Consider the following 6,000-nt stretch of genomic DNA (forward strand, 5'->3'; position numbering starts at 1 on the left):
GAGGCAGACCGGCCTGTAGGTCACATGTGACATTTGACTTTACCTTGAGGAGCCACTGGGGAAGCTGGGGTGGGTGACAGGATCAGATCCATCCATTCGATGCATGTTTTCTGAGCTTAGGGCGCTGTTCTTACTTCTGAGGGGCCCAGGAAGAGGCCCACATTATACTGTGCAGACATCCTCAGGAAATGCAGCCTCTAATCAGGAAGCCAAGGGATTTGGGGGTGTTAGGGATTAATCACATTTATTATCAGCTAAAGGGCAGGAGCCCAGGAGCTAAGCAGATAGAGAGCTGAGGCCACTGAAGGAGCCAAGGTCCTAGGGGCAGGCAGGAGAAAGATCAAGGACGCAAGGAAAGGTTTAAAGGGTCAGAAGAAGGGATGTTTCACCTTCAAGGTTAAAGATGTGGCTTTGGCAGAAGGAAAGGGGCTCAGGAGATTAAATGCTGCGGAGAGAGAAGTTCAAGTGACCAGTGGTGGGTCCAGGTGGGAAGGGAAAGAGGAGGGTCAGAAGTTCACTGCCTCATTCAACAAGGCAAATGATTATTGAGTGTTACCAGGGGACTGCTGTGGGCTGTGGTTACTGCCTCCAGGAGCTCCTGGTCTCTTTCTGCCCAGCCTGCTGCCCACCCCACCCCTCCCAAGTCCTCTTGTTGAAATCACCTTTCTGAAGTCGTCTGAAATGTCCCCTCAGGGAACCTTCTCATTTGCTGTCAATGGGAATGCTTTCTCCCTCCGCTGGGCCCCATGCTGCTTTGGTCTCTGTCTCTCCCTTTTGTGTGTATATCTCCCATCCTTCCTCCAACTAAACGTGAGAGTCTTAAGGATGGAGACAGCTTTCTATCTTTTGCAGCACCCAAATATACTAGGTGCTCAATAGAAGTTTGTTGAATGGATGAATTAAGGAATGAACGAACGAATGGACTTCAAGAACACAGGTCACTCTTCATCTGGAAAAGACCACCCCCCTTGCCAGCCCCCTGCCCCCTGTCCTGCCCTCCCCCTCCCCCCCTTAGCTGAGCTCCTCCCTTCAATGCCCGCTGCTTGTCCCAGGGCTGGCAGCTGGGTCACATGCTTGTCACAGACCCTTCACACTAGGGTGAGGTCAGGGCTCTGGCAGGATGCCCAGCTGCTGGGTTTGAACTCACTCTGTCAGTGAGCCCAGGTGTGAGCAGAACCTGGTGGGCTCTTGCAGGCTCACCAAATGCCCCTGAGACTTGCTGACCAGGATGCTGGAGCAGCCCTCAGGCCTTCCTCCCTCACGGTCTCTCCTTTCTCTGCTCCAGCCCTCACGTCCCTGGGGGGCCATCCGGTCAGTGGGCACCCTCAGCTACCACGGGCGGCTAGTGTTGCAGAGGCTCCAAGCGCCACCCATCCCCCACCCCCACCTTGCCTGATGACAGGCTTTCCTCGGGTTGGTCCCAGTGTTTGGCTTCAGCCTCGGCTTTCATTATCCACCTGCAGGCCCCACAAAAATTGGATAGCCATCCAATCTATGAATCTTTTTTTTTTTAAGTTTTATTTATTTCAGTAATCTCTACACCCAACGTGGGGCTCAATCTCATGACCCCGAGATCAAGAGTCGCATGCTCCTTTGACTGAGCCAGCCTTGTGCCCCCACTCCATGAATCTTTATTCAATGTTTATCCTGGCCTGGCTGAAGGTTAGTTGCTGGAATTTCCAAAATAAAAGACAGTCCACTCTCAAGTAGCTTACAGTCCAGCAAGGCTGGAGGGGGGAAGGCAAGGAAGCAACCAGCTCCAGTGCCCCGCCCCATCCCTTAGTTAGGGCCAAAGGCGGGAAGCCCAGGTTGCCATGGGAGCGCTAGGAGGAGGGGGTCAGGAAGGCTAATAGAGAGGGGAAGGACACGCCCAAGGGAGGAAGAGAGGGGAGAGGAAGGGAAGGGTGTTCCAGCCAGCAGGAGCAGTGAGTGCAGAGGGGCAGAGGGGAGACTGGTTTGGCGTGGCTGGGTGTGGGCAACATGGGGTTTGATGGTCAGGTGGGCAGGGGCCCACAGGACTGTCACTATGCACCCATGCCCACCTGTGGAAAGGAACCCCTCCTTCAAGAACATTCGACACTCTTCCAAGGATTCCTGTTTCCTCAGCCCACCTGGTTTCCTCCTTTTTAGCCCCCAATGGCATTGCATATCCCTCTGAGGGCCCTTTTTACATTCTAGTTTATTTTAGCCTTATATGTGTACCTGCCCTACCTCTTCTCCCCGACTGGGAACTCCTCTAGAGCAAGAACACATCATTTTAATACTCTGTGCAAATATTTAGAGAGGACCTGCTCTGGGCCAGGTTTAGGGTCCTGGGAATGCAGCAGAGACCTCCACAGACAAACTGAATAGAACTACCCAAGTCCCCACCCAGAGCACCTCTGTCCCTTTCTCAGGCTCACCGGTGAGTCCATCAGGAGGTTGCTTGATGAGCAAGGAGCGCATCCAAACGAAGGGCAGTCATCTGATGCCACTTGCTGTGTGACTTTTGGCAAACCCTGTAGCCTCTCTGATAGGGATAAAAGTAACTCCTCCCTCAGGGACTTGTCAGGAGCAAGCACACCAACAAATGTGAAAGAGCTAGGTGAACTTTAAAGCAGACTCCAAAGGCCCGAAGTTTGGGAGTAGAGTACTTTTCCACTGTTCCTGGCCAAAGTGCACCTTCCAAGAGATGCTCTGTGCAGATCAGGCAGTCCTGCCTGGACAAAGCCCACCAGCTCAGCTTGGCTCACTCCTCTCTGGTTTGCCCCCTCCTTCCTTTTTCCTTTCTTTTCTTTTCTTTCCTTTTTCTTCTCTTCTCTTCTCTTCTTTCTTTCTTTCTTTCTTTCCTTCTTTCTTTCTTTCTTTCTTTCTTTCTCTTTCTTTCTTTCTTTCTTTCTCTTTCTTTCTTTCTTTCTTTCTTCTTCTTCTTCTTCTTCTTCTTCTTCTTCTTCTTCTTCTTCTTCTTCTTTTTTTTTTGCATTTCTTATCAGCAAGGAGAAGCTTCCAGCTCTGCTAGGAGGCTTCCTCCTGTGTAAGGCTGTGATTCCTAATGCTGCAGAGCACCCTCTCATTCTAGAAGATTTGCTTCTTGGTTTCTTTAACTTCTGGGTTGAATGGTATCCAAGTTTCAACATCAGAAGAATGGGAAGTTCTCAAATATGTTCACATGGTGGAGCCTCTAGAAACCAAAGCCCTTTTTGTGGAACTTAAAAAAAAAAAAAAAAAGTAGTATGTGCCACCTAAAATCATCCTTAACTGTGTTAAACCAGAGACCATGGGATCTTTGGTTCTTCTGGAGACAAGCAGTAGCAGCAGCCACAGGTTTAAGGTTTAAGAAGAATGTCAGAATCTCAAGTCCTAAGTGGAGAACATTCTACACTCAGCCTTCAGATGGGTCTTTATGTTTAGGGGTGGGACTCCTGGTCCAGGGAACAGAATTTGAGAACTCTGGGTCTCAGAGTCAGGCCAGACCTTAAAAGAAATGGCCCAGTGTCCTAAGGGCTCTGCTGGCCTCCCAGCTGCCCTAGCTTTCCTTACTTTCCATTTTCCTTTCCTTTCTTATATGCTGAACCCCATGATGCCCAAGACTATTCTGATCTTCCTTCTCTTCTCGTCTCTTTCTAGAAAGGTAATGGCGCATGGCCATTACTTAAGAATATGTGCCTCAGGGCAAGACTGTCTGGATTCAAATCCAACCTCTGTACTCACTGTGTCAGCTGGGACAAGCTCTCTGTGCCTCAGTTGCCCTATTTGTAAAACGGCAATAATAATAATCCTGACCTCAGTAGTACTGGTGAGGATTGAATGAGTTAACACGAGCGCCAGCAGGCGCTTTCTGTAAAGGGCCAGCTAGGAAATATTTCTGGTTTGCTGGCCATACTGTTTGGGTCACAACTATTCAACTCGGCCACTGTATCTCAAAGTCAGCCCTAGACAACACATGCATGATTGGCCAAGCGGGGCAATGAAACTTTATTTATAAAAGTAGGCAGAGAGCCAACTTTGCCCTGAAGCCTGTAGTTTGCTGACCCCGAGTTAATGCATGAAGAAAGTGTTCGTCATACAGTAAACACTCAGTAAGTGTAGCAATTTTTTTAAAGATTTTTTTATTTGAGAGAGAGAGAGAGAGTGTGTGTGTGTGTGTGAGCAGGGGGAGGGGCAGAGGGATAGGGAGAGAGAGAATCCCAAGCAGGCTCCATGCTCAGTGGGGCCCCGCACGGGGCTTGATCTCAGGACCCTGAGATCACGACCTGAGTGGAAATCATGAGTCAGATGCTTAAGTGACTGAGTCACCCAGATGCCCCAGTGTTAGCAATTATTATTTGTTCACAAATGAATTAAATCTTTGAGTACCTACTCTGTGCCCGTCACTGGTCTAGGTGCTGGGGATACAGCCCTGAGCAACACAGACCAGGTCCCTGAGCTGGTGGAGTCACATTAGGGACTTGCGGGGGGGCACGGAAGAAATGAGGAAACGAATCAGGGAGAACAGCAGGTGGTGGTCAGGGCTATGGTGAGAATGGAGTAGGGGCAGGGAGAGTGATGTCAGGGTAACCTCCGTGAGAGGTGCACTGAGGGTGGCCTCCCAGAGCGTGTGACATTTAAGCCGAGACCCCTGTGACAAGGAGCCCGCTGCGTGGCCACTGGGAGAAGAGAATCCCAGGCTGGGGACACAATAGGTCTGGCTCCCGCTTCTGCCCCGTAGCCCAGTTCTGAGCCGGCAGCAGGGTCTGCGGGACTAAGGACCAGGAGGAGGGAGAGGAGGAGGAAGGGCAGGACAGAAAGGAAACTCTGGGTGCCTTCTGATCTACAGCTCCGCTGCTGCAATGGCTGTAGGAGGCACGTGTCTCCTCATCCTCTTGGTCCTCAGCCCCTCTCCCTAGGATATATCCCTTTGCTCAGCATCCCACCCATCTGCCCAGCTCCTCTCTCCCCTTCTCTCCTCCCGCCGCCTGACTCAGAGCCCTCCGGTGGGTGCCCTGGTCCGGCACCCACTTCTGCTCTTCACATCTGCCCCTGGGGTCCCAGGCCTGCCGCAGCCAGCTCCCCACTCCCCGCAGCCAGTTCCCCACTCCCTGCAGCCAGAGGTGCTCCCTTCCTGCCATCTGGCAGGTGAGCTGGAGGGAGGGTCGGATTCCCCTTCCTTCTGCGCATGGGAAGTTGGGCCTCCAGGCACAGGGAATGGGAAGAGCTTCCCTGGAACCACTCCCAGAGGCAGACCTTGGAACTGGAAGAAAACTTGGGAGTCCTGCCCTCCAGTGCACGGTTCCCTAACGTTTTGTTGGTTGAGAAAATGTCTGTGTACCTATGGATCCTGGACTCTGTTCCACGTCCCCTGTCTTCCTTTCCTTCACACCCAAATTTGCAGCTTCTCTCTCTCTCTCTTTTTAAAAACCTCTTTATTGAGGTATAATTGATATAGAAAAGAACGGTACATATTTAATGCATACAAGGTGATGAGTTTGGACGTATGGGTATGCCTGTGAAACCATCACCACAATTAGGGTAGAGGACATACCCACCACTTCCAAAAGTTTCTTTGTGTCCCTTTGTGTTTTGTTTTGCTTTGTTTTATTTTTGTGGCAAGAACACTTACCATGAGATCTACCCTCTTAATAAAACTTTAAGGGCACCACATAGCATCGTTCACTGGGGACACCATGGCCTTCTCTTCCTAAACGTTATGGCTCACACAGAATTCCGCGGCATGGCCGAGTCCAGGAACGAGGCTTTGTGACATCACTCTTCTGGAGACAACACGTTCTAAACTCCAACAACTTTTGGAGTTGGAGCCAGCCTGCCCCAGTGACAACTATAGTAGGCTGGCTCTTGCCCTCCTCTATGTCAGAGGGATGGGTTTCCTGACCTGGTCCCAGTTCCAGGTTACACCCTTCTGGGGGCCTGGAGCCTTCTGTCCCCTCCTTCAGTGCTCACTTCCTTAAGAAGCCTCGCCAGACATTGTCCCCGACTCTCTGCCCTCGGTTCTAGCATCTCCCTCAGAGGGCGTGCCTCAGAACC

Source organism: Phoca vitulina, unplaced genomic scaffold, assembly GCF_004348235.1.
Source record: "Phoca vitulina isolate PV1807 unplaced genomic scaffold, GSC_HSeal_1.0 scaffold2, whole genome shotgun sequence".
NCBI classification, from domain to species: domain Eukaryota; kingdom Metazoa; phylum Chordata; class Mammalia; order Carnivora; family Phocidae; genus Phoca; species Phoca vitulina.